Source organism: Sphaeramia orbicularis, chromosome 1 (assembly GCF_902148855.1).
Source record: "Sphaeramia orbicularis chromosome 1, fSphaOr1.1, whole genome shotgun sequence".
NCBI lineage: Eukaryota > Metazoa > Chordata > Actinopteri > Kurtiformes > Apogonidae > Sphaeramia > Sphaeramia orbicularis.
The window spans coordinates 46,794,420-46,809,025 of NC_043957.1; the positions used below are offsets into that span (position 1 = coordinate 46,794,420).

Here is a 14,606-nt window from a genome sequence, read left to right on the forward strand (position 1 = left end):
CAGCGGTCCTCTGCTGAAAAACCACCATTACTTTTTAATGAGGCTTTTATTTTGAAAAACCCTACTGTGTGTATGTGTGTGAGAGGGAGAGACAGAATCAGTCGGAATGAATTTAAATTATACAAACAGTTGTAATGTAATGTGTGCAAAATGTCAAACATCTGCAATACAATGCAGCAAAACCTGTTTTAAAATGTGCAGGGGGAAAAAAATTATTTTTCATCTTTGGAATTTGAACCTGGGACCTTCGGTACAATAGGTAGCCCCTCTTACCACTTCTCCATCTTCAGACACTTGGAAATTTGCCCCAGTAAGAGTATTATAGGGATTTTTTTCAAAGTGAAAACTGAAAGTAAAAGTACTCTTCAAAAAATCACGATTATTCCATAACTGTAGGTCCTATCTCACAAAGTCTTTCACTTTTGGATTCTGCAGACTTTTGGGAATTTAATGAGGTATAACTTGTGTGAAAAAAGTCCGAAATGAATAAGCAGTAATCGCAGGAAGGTAGAGTGACTTTTGAAAGGCAGATTGCCAAATTTCTGTTGGAGTTAGCTCATGGGTGTCAGTGTATGATTTGCCGGGCTCAATCAGACCAACATTTTGGCATGTGTTTCATGTGTCTGTGACATTCCTACTGGCCACTAGGGCAGTTTTTGTGTGTTTTTTAGTACATAGGTGGCACTACAGAGCCCATTTTGGCACCCAAGGGGTTAATTTTGATATTGTATCAAAGTGTTTACCAGCCATGACATGTATACCAACTTTGGTGATTTCTGGAGCATGTTAAAATGTTCTTTACAAATAATATTCACAGTAAGTTTGATGTTGTTGCTCAGCCTGGGAGAAAAAAGTGTTTCCCTATGGAATTCTTTAGAATGTATGGCCAGAGTTTGATTAATAAAGTTGGAAAAAAAAGAAGAAAAATAAAATAAACAGAGTCCTGTTACTGTCCTCCAAAGACTAATATTTGCTTCCAGTATTTTTTTGTCCTGCCGACTGCTTATTAACTCCTCAAAGTTTGTGCGTTGCTGTATGTTTAAAAATAATGTGCAAACTGTACAGTGCATAAAACTTTAAAAAGTTCAATCTTAGATACATAGCACATAAAATATATAACAAAAAATCCCCAAAACAGATACTGCCAAAAACTACATCACCCAACTGGGGATGCAGTTCTTGGCAGGAAGCAGAATTCCGCCCATCAGTGTGTGTAATGTTAAAATATAGCGGAAAAATGGTTGGTGTGGACGTCCTCTAGATGTCTTATATGGACTTAATTTGAACGTCAGTAATATATACAAGATTATTTAAAATGTGACCAAATTAATTGACCTAATTAATTTGTATGAAATGTTTAAAAATGTTTAATAATGGCCTTGCACTGTGAGAACATACAATATCATTAAAATGTATTTTGAATGCTGTATTAAACATTTTCAAACATACATTCATCTGGTCAAAATTTTCAATAATCTTGTATATATAAGTGATGTTCAAATTTGGTCCATATAAGACACGGAGAGGATGTCCACACCCTTTTTTAACCATATTTTAACTTTACAGACATCATGCTGTAACCACAATAATCAGTTTGACATTTATATTATTCCTTAAAAAGAAGAACATTATTCAGTAAGGTTACTGAAAAACAACTGGATGTAGAGTATATAAATGGTGACAGCAGATAATACTGAATAATACTGAAAAGTTTAGGATCAGTCTATGATTTGTAATAAACAGAAGCATTGTCTATTTGTCATGCTGGAAAAAAATGAATTTATTTCAGGGTAACAGTAACAGTAGAAGGAAGTGGAGACCGGTCTTGGGTGTTTGTGCCCGTCCACTCTTGGAACTTGCTTGAGGTGCTCTCCAGCGTGTCCATGGACCACATCCTCGGTTTCCTCCTTAAAGCTTTTGAGCACAGCGCCTGAAAAAGTTGGAAGGCAAATGTTACCCATCTGTATTGTATTTAGATTTGACACTAGGCTATTCAGTCTGTACTGTAGCTGTAATAAAAATCAACGCTGTTATGTAGCTTAATAAAATAAACCAAAATATAGCATGACATCAGGTGATTATAAACTATACTGAACAAAAATATAAATGCACGACTTTTGTTTTTGCTCCCATTTTTCATGAGATGAACTGAAAGATCTAAAACTTTTTCTGTGTACACACAAGGTTTATTTCTCTCAAATATTGCTCACAAATCTGTCTAAATTTGTGTTAGTGAACACTTCTTCTTTGCTGAGATAATCCATCCACCTCACAGGTGTGGCATATCAAGATGCTGATTAGACAGCAGGATTTTTGCACAGGTGTGCCTTAGGCTGGCCACAATAAAAGGCCACTCTAAAATGTGCAGTTTTATCACACAGCACAATACCACAGATGTCACAAGTTTTGAGGGAATATGCAATTGGCATGCTGACTTCAGGAATGTCCACCAGAGCTTTTGCCTGTGAATTGAATGTTCATTTCTCTGCCATAAGCCATCTCCAAAGCTGTTTCAGAGGATTCATGAAGAAGACTGTGCGAGGAAAATGGTGGTCACACCAAATACTGACTGGTTTTCTGACCCCCCTGGACCACCCAATACAGTAAAAGTGCACATTTTAGAGTGGCCTTTTATTGTGGCCAGCCTAAGTCACACCTGTGCAATAATCCTGCTGTCTAATCAGCATCTTGATATGCCACACCTGTGAGGTGGATGGATTATCTCAGCAAAGGACAAAGGAGAAGTGCTCACTAACACAGATTTAGACAAATTTATGAACAATATTTGAGAGAAGTAGGCCTTTTGTGTACATAGAAAAAGTTTTAGATCTTTGAGTTCAGCTCATGAAAAATGGGAGCAAAAACAAAAGTGGTGCATTTATATTTTTGTTCAGTGTATTTATTTTTCCCATATCTTAATATCTTGTTAACTGAGCCCCTGAGGCAGCTGATCTTCTTGCCAGTACACATTAAGCTTACCTTTACATTCAGACAGACCAATATGGCTGCCATAATTAATCTGAGACCAACATTTGTCCTCTAAAAGAAATGATATTTTGTTTTATTTTGTTTCTTTGCATGTTCAAAATAAATAAATAAAATAAATAAATCTGTTATCTGCTTGGGACCCTAATATGCTCATTTCAGGGGCTTTTGGCTTTTAATATGATATTGGACCACAGTGGGACACTATTAAAAGTTCTGATCAATAAAAAAACTTAATAACTATCACCTATGAGCGCTCTGTGCACTCCTCCATTCAGTGTCTTTCCTGCTTGGCTCTGAAACGCTGGGCTATGCCTATATGACACCTATGTCCTGTAGAACAAGTATCCACCATTTTGAACATATTTATAAGACTGAAAAGCATATTAGGTCCCTTTTAAGCTGTGCCCCCCTCACCCTCCACAGCACTACAGCAGTATTTAAATCACCTAGCCTGATAAGCCATTGGCGGGCAGAATTTCAGACTTACAGCGATCAAAGGCAGTACTAACCCATAATATGTACTATAATGACCTCCAGAATATTACCTGATACCAGTTGAGTTAAGCTGGTAGTTGAAACTCCTATAGAAACTAGAAAAGAACTCAGAGAGCGCAGACCTCTACCAAGATCAGTCCCCCCCCCCACACCAAAATTTAATCATTTGTGCCTTGTGCCATCAAAATCCATCCATAACCTTTTGAGTTATCTTGCTAACAGTCAGTCAGACAGACAAACAAACCCCAATGAAAGCATAACCTCCTTAGGCGGGGTACACACTTAAAGATAATCAGGCTGTTTTTGTCCCGATTTTCCCCCTTCCCAACCTAGGATGGCAAACACCATTTTATCTTATCTCTTATTAAAATCCTTTCAGATCATCCTGTGGTCTGAGGTGTGTTAACAATGAATTTGTCCCGATCTGAAACGGGTCGGGGCCTACAATCGTAAATATTAAACTCGTTCAATATTTACGACAACAAATCTTCCTGTGCGTGGGGAAAGCCGACAACTTCCGAACAGTCCTGCACGGGTCCACTTTTCCAAACCCACACCCGCCCAAACCCATGTACATTAGACCCGCAATCTGACCCGACCTGTTATTAAGCACATTGTCTACACAGTCACTCACTTTTAAGGGCTTAATTTTTGCCTAACACCTATGTCATTATTAAATCTCTAATATGTGCTGCTTAATGGCATCTGTGGCCAGATGCAAATAGACGCAAAGCTCACTTCAAAATAAAACCGGATGTGGATAAGCCATGGTCAAATTAGATCAGGAGTGTCAAACTCATTTTAGTTCAGGGGCCACATTCAGCTAAATTTGATCTGAAGTGGGCCGAACCAGTAAAATAATAACACAATAACACATGAATAATGTCAACTCCAAACTTTTCTCCATGGTTTAGAGCGAAAAAAATGAATTTACAGTATGAACAGGTTTACATCTACAAACTATCCTTTGAAAAGATACAAATGACATGAACAAACTGAAAAAATAAGTGTAATTTTAACAATATTCTGCCTCATTTTATCATTTGCACATGTACATTAGAACTTACAGATCACAGTGGATCTACAAAGACACAAAACATTTAGTAACAGGCAGAATATTGTTAAAATTGTACTTACTTCTCTTAAGAAATTTCAGGTTGTTCATATTTGTTCAGGTGATTCACATTTTTTGCGAAATTATACTTTGTTTTAGTATAAATACTTAAAAATGCTTACATTTACGAAGAAAAATTTGGAGTTGTCATTACTTATATGTTATTATGATAGTATTTTACTGGTCCTGCCCACTTGAGATTGAATTGATCTGAATGTGGAACCTGAAATAAAAGGATTGGTAGCATCTTAGTGTAATTTTTGCATTTCACAAATTCATCCCAAGGGCCGGACTGGACCCTTTGATGGGCTATATTTGGCCCCCTGGCCGCATGTTTGACACCTGTGAATTAGATAATCATCATCATGAAATGTCCTGCAAATTATTATCATACACAAATTTTTATTTTTTCACTTCCTTACCCGCTACCCACCCGCATTTCATTTCATTTTACCTGAGCCTTTACCTGCAAAAATTCTTCTCATTTTTTTGCAGTTAATCAGCCCTTTTTTTGTTGGAGGGGGGGTTACCTGACCTGATTCAGGACTGTGCTCTGGAGTCATGCTATGTTTCTTCTTCTTTGCTTTAGTTAGATCACGTTTGATGACGCAACATTTTTGGCTTGGCAGACTACATTCTAGATCAGTGGTAGGACAGAATCATTGTGTGCATGGTGTGCTGTGTTGAGATAATCAGAGCACACCACATACAGTATGATCAAAACTGTTCAATGCCTGATTTTTTGTCTTTATATGTGGGGTCTGTACCAGATAAAAAATCTCTTCAGATTGACAAAATCCTTAGGTGCGTACCCTGCCTTAGTGGAGGTAATAACAGACCTTGTAGTGATTGCCTCAGAAGAGCCATAATAGATATTAAAATCATCATGTACAGTACAGGTGACATTTTGTGATATCTACATGTAGAATTTGTTCATACTTTTCAGTTGTTCACTTGGAAAATGTAAAAGGATGAAACAACGCTCAACATACACTACCGGTCAAAAGTTTTAGAACACCTCAATTTTTCCAGAATTTCATTGAAAATGATGCAGTTTAATATCTCAGTGTAGTCTGACATTAAAGCATAGAACAAATAAACAATTGAAGTTAAAGAAAAGACATCATGGAATCAGTTGAGAAACCAAAATGTATTCTAAACTTTTGATTCATCGAAGTAGCCACCTTTGGCAGATATAACAGTTGAACACACTCGTGGCATTCTTTCTACAATGGAAATCAAATAGTCTCCAGAAAGTTCTTCTCAAGTCTGGAGACTGTGTTGGCCACTCCGTGTTTTCAAGCATACCATCTTGTTCTTTTTTCTTAAGGTAGTTCTGGCATAGCTTGGACTTATGTTTTGGGTCATTATCTTGCTGTAGGATGAACCCCTGACTACTACTATTACTAAGATGTTCATTAAAGCTCAGGGTAAACTTAAAGGTATTTTGCAAAAACAGAGAAAACTGAAGAAAAAGTGACTGTTTCAGCAAGTGAGGACTATTACCATGCATTGCAATTTTGTGGCTAAAACTCAACAGTTTATGGAAATGAAACATAAGCAAATATGTGTGACTACTTCAGCAGGACTCAGACTCAGGTGTGCACCCAGCTGTTAGAGTGTGCTAGTCTGTGAGCTCATGCCATGACGTGACGATGGTATTGAATTATTTACTCACTTACGATCGGGTTTTGGCCCCAAAACTATAGTTGTTGAAGAATAATAGGACCAGGACCAAAAGCGACAAGGGAATGTTTTGGGCAGATAGCGGGGTGGACTCTCACGTACCTTGAATTGCGGCGCTTCCCTCCTCCTCGTTCATTCTCCAGACTGCATGACATGTGCGCGTGTGTGTGTGTGTGTTGCAAGCAAGGTTGCACAGGAGGAAGGGGCGTGGCCTGACAGAGATGAAAGGGCACCATGACCAGGTCCAGTGACAGCAGAATTAAACCACTCTGAACATTTATTATCATTGATCAAAATTTTAGTCACAAAAATTTTAGTCATGCAGTTTTTTGCGAAAAAAAAAAAAAAAAAGAGTAAAAAGGGCACTTGTAGGCAGAGGATCAAAGCGGCAGGGGCTCGAGCCCCCCCGGCCCCCTGCTTTGTTACAAGATACAAATACATAGAGCTAGAAGTTCATAGAAAGATTTTAGATATGTTTAAAAATTTGTTATGAAAAAGATATTCATACTGATGTTAAAATGACTTGTGACTAAGGTGCCTTATAAGTGAAAATGTTTCATTTCATAATATATTTTTGATAAGGTTATTATTGATTTATTTGATCCGCTTTGATAACTTTTGATCTGTGAGACCGAGTGATAGCGTTAGTCTCCGCCCACTAACTCAAGGGAGATCGTGCATTTTCCTCATTCAAGTAAAATCCCTTGAAGAGGAAACGCTGTTGAATCACTTTGTGATTATTTCTCCCCTGTTTCAGGTAAATACTGTGCATTTTTGCCACTACCAGTTATCAATAGCTTGTACCAAGTGTAACAATTAAGTCTGTGTTGTAGATCACTTAGTATGTAACTTTAGGAGCATGTTTTGCGATCTACCTTGTGTTCCAGTGAAAACGTTAGAAACGTTACGTTCGGCTGCGCAGCTTAGTTCATGCGACTATGGCTATTTTGTGAGTGCTTATGTGTCTAAATTAGTTTCTGCAGCGGTCCGGTCTAACACTGTTGCTGAATTGTTATATTTATTGTATCAGCGAGTGTAAATGATAAGTAAATGTTGTGTTCATGTGTCCTATTTAAGTCAGTAACCAAGCTTTTACGCTTGCCCTAGCATAGCCGTTTCAGAACTGACTTCGTGTATGCTAATTCAGTGTGTTGACTGAATGGTTAATATGAGGTAAAAACGAGTTTTGAGGTAAATGTGATGATTGAAATATATTCCAATCAGTTCATTCAAACTTTTACACTTGTCCTAGCATAGCCATTTTACAACTAACCTCATATATGTTAATGGAGTGCATTAACTGAATGTTCAATATTCGGTGAAAATGAGTTTGAGGTTAATGTGATGTTTGAAGTGAAACATGTACTGAGTGTGCACTTAGATTCAAGTAAAATCCCTTGAAGAGGAAATGCTGTTGAATCACTTTGTGATTATTTCTCCCCTGTTTCAGGAGTATAACACTTTGCATGTGCCAGACACATACATATCATACATTTGCTCTTAACTAGTAGCTTTATTCTGCTATTCAATTGACTGTGAGTCACAGCCCCACAACACCTATACACCTACATAATTACAAAAATGTAGTTTTGTCATGGCTAAGAAGAAACATAGCTCCTCAACAGAATTGCCTTCTTTGGAATGGCCAGCTGAGCCCAGAGCTTGTTAAAACTCCTATCAATCTCCTATTCCTCATTCCTGCCTCTTTTAGCAGGAGGAGTGATTGCATGCAGCATTTCTCGCCCTAGGGAGAAAAAATGTGTTTCCCTCAACTGCCTGTGTGCCTGGTGGTGAGAAATCTCAGACCACCAGGGTTTTTTTTTCTCACCAGAGTGAACCTTGTAACTGTGTCTGTGAGATCCTAAATCATGAGACCTGACAACCCCTGACACTGACGCCCTTGTGAGACAGGACGCAGGATGGAAAAGATACAAGTTGTGTATAGTTTCACTTGATCCAGGACCAGGTGCAGCTCATCCCAAAGAGCTCTCATTAGTGAGACTTGCCATTATCCACCAGTGAGAGAGAGTGGCTGTCAGTGTGAAAAGAAAGAATTCCTAATTTACCCAAATCCTTGGTTAATCCAGTGAGTCCCTTTTCTCTAATCCTTTCTATTCTCAGTGTGAGAATAAGACGCTGGAGATGGACAAACACTGCTGAGGAGACATCAAGATGAGGAGAACGAAAATTTCAGCATGGCGCTAAAAACTTATCTGGCTCTGGTGTAGAATGTCAGCTGAACTATGGTCAGTCATTAAGCTAAAGAGCCGCTGGTACCACTACTTAAGATTATTAATGGAAGTAAAATGCCAAGGTCAAGCTGCTCACTTGTGCCAGTAAATCTCTCCACTGTGTTTACATAATCTCTTACACTCTCTGTGTGAGTTAAGACTGGAGGTTATGATTTTGTTATTGTTTCATGCACTAATTTCAGTTTTTCATCACACATTGTAGTTTTTGGTCACTGTTCACATTTGAGTTTTAACCATACAAGGCATGACATGACAAAACATTAGAACTCATTTGAGAATCGTCATCACAATGTACGTGTGTGCAATAGTCACATTGCAGGTTCTGCAATGTAAAAGCCAAATGAACTCAATGTGTTCTCATGTAATTTCAACCTGGGTACCTGACACACACTGCACACAGCGATCTACCAATCACAATCATTCTTAATCAGTTTGCCGAAGCAGACCACACCCCTGCACATGGAGTGAGTCGCTGGTAACAACATTGAAAAATGAGCAACAAACAAGAGAAAAATCACCGAAAATGAAGACTTGGTGCCAAAAAGAAAATCAACACCAGTTATCTGGAATTATTTCGGCTACAAGAAGGATAATATCAAAACACATGTTCTGTGTGGATAGTGTCTTGCACCTGTTGCCACTACAGGAGGAAACAACTAATTTGTTTGACTATTTACATTGGCACCACACAGGTATTATGTCTTTTTTTATTTATTTTTTTTTTTTACTTGTCTTGTCCAGCATCATAACAGCAGAATGGTAGTCTGGCTACCTTTTGGTGCTGAACAAATTTGCTTTGCCAAGGGAAACTTCATAAAGTATATGAAGCTCCCCTTGATATTCTGTTGTCTTTATTATGAGTTTTGCTGAACCACATTTCGATGCCAGACCTGACATGGGGGTGGGGGGTGGGATAGGGGATTGAAGGGGGAGATCAAGGGAGAAAAAGGTAGCGAAGACCCTCACAAGACAATATCAACAATACTAGAAGTACTTGGAGAGCGCAGACCTCCGCCAAGGCAGAGAAGTGGGCCTCTGTAGGCCCCCACCCCCAATCACCACCAAAATTTAATCATTTGTTCCTTGTGCCAGTATCAACATTTCCTGAAATTTTCATCCAGATCCGTCCATAACTTTTTGAGTTATCTTGCACATAGACAGACAGACAGACAAACCACCACCGGCAAAAACAAAACCTCCTTGGCGGAGGTAAACAACCATGGTGATAATTATAATGGTAACAATAACTAGAACAAGAACTGAGTAAACTGGGCAGAAGAGAAAAAAACAAACAAACAAAAAAAATTACAATAAAATAAAATAAATAAGACCTATTAAATGAGGAATATAAGAAAAGAAAGCATGAACAGAATATCTTAAACAACGATCACCCAAATAATACCAGCAACAAATCTACACAACATCAGTTGTTCACATTAATCTCCTGCGACAGAGTGATGGCATCAAAGTAAAGCAAAGAGAACAAGGCAAAGAAACTGAGGTGACCTCAGTGATGAACACAGACATGCAACTGCAACCGCACGGCTATTATGTCCTCCTGAGTATTTTTTCTGATTGCAGTATGTATCGCAGGGTTAAAAAAAATCTCAATGCCAGTTTTTTCTAATATCGTGCAGCCCTAATTAGAACTGTTTCTCTTTTTGTAAAACAGTGGTTCCCAAATGTCCTCAAGACCCGAAAGAGCATTTTGGTGTCTTCTGAGCACCCAAACATCCAATAAATATCAAAAAATCATGGGAAAGAATGCTTCTAGGACTCAAAAAAGAGCTTGTTTGAGGTGCTCTTTGGAGAAGGGATTCATAAAGTAGATAACAAACAGGAAGAAAATTCCAAGGCACTCTCTTTAAGCATTAAAATGCCTTTATTCTCACGAATGGTCATTTGTCGACCTTAAAAAACACTTAAACACGTTTCGGCTTCAAGCCCTCATCAGGAACTCAAACAAAACAATGTTGTCAAACAAATAAAACAATGCTTTGTTTGAGTTCCTGATGAAGGCTTGAAGCCGAAACACTTTGAAGTGTTTTTTAAAGTCTACACATGACCATGCTGTGAAAATAAAGGCATTTTAATGCTTAAAGAGAATGCCTTTTATTTATGTATTTATTTATTTTATAAATTTATTATAAACAGTTATTAAAATCAACTGATGATCAACAAAATACATTTTGTAATAGACACCCCAAAAGCAGTCCTCGGCTGAAATATGAGACATAAGAGACACATTTTACATTAAAAAATGTAAAAATGCCTTGGAGTTTTCTTCCTGTTTGTTACCCATTTAAAAAATATGTCATGCATTGGCCTAGTTCCACATTTTTACTGACCCATCTGCTGTTTAAACACTGTCTCTTTCTCATTTTTATGGTGTTGATTTACTTTTTTATTTATTTTACACCTTTTCCATCATTTTGATCTTGTCATCATCTTCATCTTTTATGTAATTTATTTATTTTATGTTATTGTTATTCTGTTTAACACCTGATACATCTCATCTGTATTTCACATGGCTTTGGTGAGATCAACATGTACAACTTCTTCCAGAGCATATTCACATTCATTCATTCATTCATTTGTTCATTCATTCAATCATTCATTCATTTTCTGAACCCACTTTATCCTCTAGGCTCCAGTGACCCTAATATATTTACATATTCTCTGGTATTCTCTTATTGTAGATAATTCATTTATCAGACAGGGGTAGTTGTTTGTTTACTTGCTTTTCGAGTTCAGCAACTTCCTGTAGCTTTTGTCAGAGGCGTCACAATGCTGTTGCTGTGATCTGTATAAAGTCTGCTCAGGAGGGTTTGTCAGACAGTAGGGGGGGGTTTATGCCCCCTGCTATCTGACATCCTCTCCACGACCACATCCCAGGTGTGTGATAAAGTGCATGCGCTGTCATCCCAGTTCATTGTCTTTGCTGTGTGTTTCCATATGTCAATGATCTCTCTACTCCAGCGATGGTATTTATTGCTTTCAGCACAGATGACCCTGGTGCTGTTCCAGTCCATAGTGTGGTTTTCTCTTCTGCAATGGTCAGATATGGCTGATTTTAGCTTTTCTTGATGTGCTTGTTCTTTTGCTGCTCTTGTTACATATTATTGCTATATATACAGTATATTATTCTGCCAATTTTTGACCCAATAACCCAGTGTTTTCAACCTTGGGGTCGGGACCCCACATGGGGTCGCCTGGAATTCAAATTGGGTAGCCAGAAATTTGTAGTAATTGATAGAAATTTAAAAAAAACAACTTACTAATAAAAAATATATGGTGAGTTGACAAAGACAATCACAATCCATAAAAGACATGACAAACTCTGAAGCTGAACCTGAAGCACTGTGGTACTGTTTATCTTTCAAATGTTCATTGTGGTCGGTTTCAGATGCTGCAGCTCTTTCATAATTCATACTTTGAGTTTTTGTTTGTTCAGTATTAATTGTCAGCCTTGTAAATCCAAGCTGGACTGACTGTACATATCCTGACCAAGGAAAATAAAATTCTCACTTCTGCTTCCGTAATAATATACATTATATAGCCTAAATGTCATCTAAAATTAAGCCTTTCATGCATAGTGGTCACTACAGTGGACAGATATTCTACAACTGTTCTCTTGTGTATTCATGGGTTTTGTTTTAGTTCTTTATCAGCCAACACAGTGGACACTTAACCATCATCCCATCCACCGCAATTCATATCATTACTGTAACTTTGCTGTTCTTGATAAACCTGATCTGCAGTAACATGCTTTTAATCAATTGCTAATTGTTATTAGACTATAATTAACAGTTTTCTCAATCAAAAAGTTTTTTTTTTTTGCATTTAATCTCCATGAAGTTAGTAATAACTAGTATTAGACTATGTTAAAATGTGAGAAAACATCAGATTAACTGCATGAAAAATGTTTTTGTTTCATAGTTTTTCTTCTTCCAAGTCCTTTTCGAGTGTAGATGAATGATTTTGGAATTTTGAATTTGCATGTATTCTGTAAATGGATGGATGAACAAAAAATGAATGAATGAATGAATGAATAGTTTCCACACAGAATATGACTTTCTGATTATGGGTTTTAAATACATGTTTCTTTGCTTCAAAAATTAAATATGCATGGTGTCCAGCTGAGTGGATGTTTTTCTAACTAAATGAAAAACAGGTTCATAAAAAAAAAAAAAAAAAATCAATCGCATTGTTTTTTTCATGCCTAATGATGAATAAAAACACTCAGGAAAAAAAATCTCAACTCAGGTTCTCATAATTCATGCATGAAAGGGTTAATGTTTCTTTGCAACATAGTATAGTAAACTATTACATGATCAAAAACAATTTAATTTTAGCAAAAAAAAAAAAAAGTTTCCATTTTGAATGTCTGGGGTCACAAGCCAAAAAAGGTTGGAAACCACTGCTTTAAGCATTAAAGTGCCTTTATTGTCACAGCATATAGACTTTAAAAAACACTTCAATGCGTTGCGACTTCAAGCCTTCATCAGGAAGTCAAACAAAACAGATGCCTGAAAAAATATAGGTTCTTTTAAAGAAGGTCCTGACTAATAGGAACCTGAGAGTGCCTTGGAGTTTTCTTCCTGTTTTTCATCTACTTTATACATCCCTTTTTCCAAAGAGCACCTTGAATTAAGTCTTTTTTGGGTCCTTGAAGCATTCCTTCCCTTGATTTTATGAAAACATCATTTGAAACTGCAACAAAATGAACACACAGATTTATTTTGCATGCTTCTACTCATTTACTCATCTTAACCCATAAAGACTCAAACATTATTGTCAGTCTTGTAAATCCAAGCTGGACTGACTGTACATATCCTGACCGAGGAAAATAAAATTCTCACTTTGTGCAGTAATCTACACCTGGCTTTACTGCCTCCATCCATAATAATATACATTATATAGACTAAATATCATCTAAAATCAACGTTTATTTGCAACATAGTATGACAAACTATTACATGATTAACCCTTTCATGCATGAATTATGAGAACCTTAGTCGAGATTTTTTTCCTGAGTGTTTTTATTCCTCTTTAGGCATAAAAAAGAAAAAAACAATGCAATTGATTTTTTTTTTTTTTTTTTTATGAACCTGTTTTTCATGGAGTTACAAACACTTCCACTCAGCTGGACACCATGCATTTAATTTTTGAAGCAAAGAAACATGTATGTAAAACCCATCATCAGAAAGTCATATACTGTGTGAAAACTGTTCATTCATTATTTTTTGTTTATTTTGAGCATTTACAGAATACATGCAAATTCAAAATTCCAAAAAGATCATTCATCTACACTGGAAAAGGAGTGGGAAGAAGAAAAACTATGCAACAAAAACATTTTTCATGCAGCTAATCTGATGTTTTCTCACATTTTAACATAGTCTAAAACTAGTTATTACTAACTTCCTGTAGATAATATGCAAAAAAATAACTTTTTGATTAACAAAACTGTTAATTACAGTCTAATAACAATTAGCAATTGATTTAAAGCATGTTACTGCAGATCAGGTTTCTCAAGAACAGCAAAATTACAGTAACAGTATGAATTGCAGCAGATGGGATGATGCATAAGTGTCCACTGTGTTGGCTGATAAAGAACTAAAACAGCAAAACCCATGAGACCCATACAAGAGAAAAGCTGGAGAAGAACTGTCCACTGTAGTGACCACTATGTATGAAAGGGTTAAAAACAAATTAATTTTACCACCCAAGAAAAAGTCTCTGTTTTGAATGTTTGTGATGTTAAAAAAGGGTCATGAGCAAAAAAAGGTTGGGAACCACTGTAATAACCCATTTTTGGTCACAGAGCTGTAAGTATATGAAACACAAATAATATAATAGTGAAAAAAACATTTAAATTCCAAAATAGGTGAGTACCATGTTGGACATCGGGAAGAAAATGGAACTCAAACACATCGACAGTAAATAGAAATCAACAATATTCTTGCCACGAAAGTAGCACAGACATTCTACATTTTAAACCCAGCACTTAACAAACCAACCCATATACTGTCCGCACAAAGATGGATATTTTTCTAAACGGATCTTTTCTT

General features: G+C 36.8%; 1 long non-coding RNA gene across 1 annotated transcript; it reads right to left on the bottom strand.

Annotated features, from left to right (window-relative positions):
• Positions 1 to 1,895: 1,895 nt before the first annotated feature.
• On the bottom strand, positions 1,896 to 11,644 carry LOC115427567 (uncharacterized). The gene is made up of 3 exons (XR_003936511.1): positions 11,510 to 11,644; positions 5,410 to 5,414; positions 1,896 to 1,907 (listed from the first exon to the last, which is right to left on the bottom strand). It is a non-coding gene; the product is annotated as an uncharacterized LOC115427567 (long non-coding RNA).
• Positions 11,645 to 14,606: the final 2,962 nt, after the last annotated feature.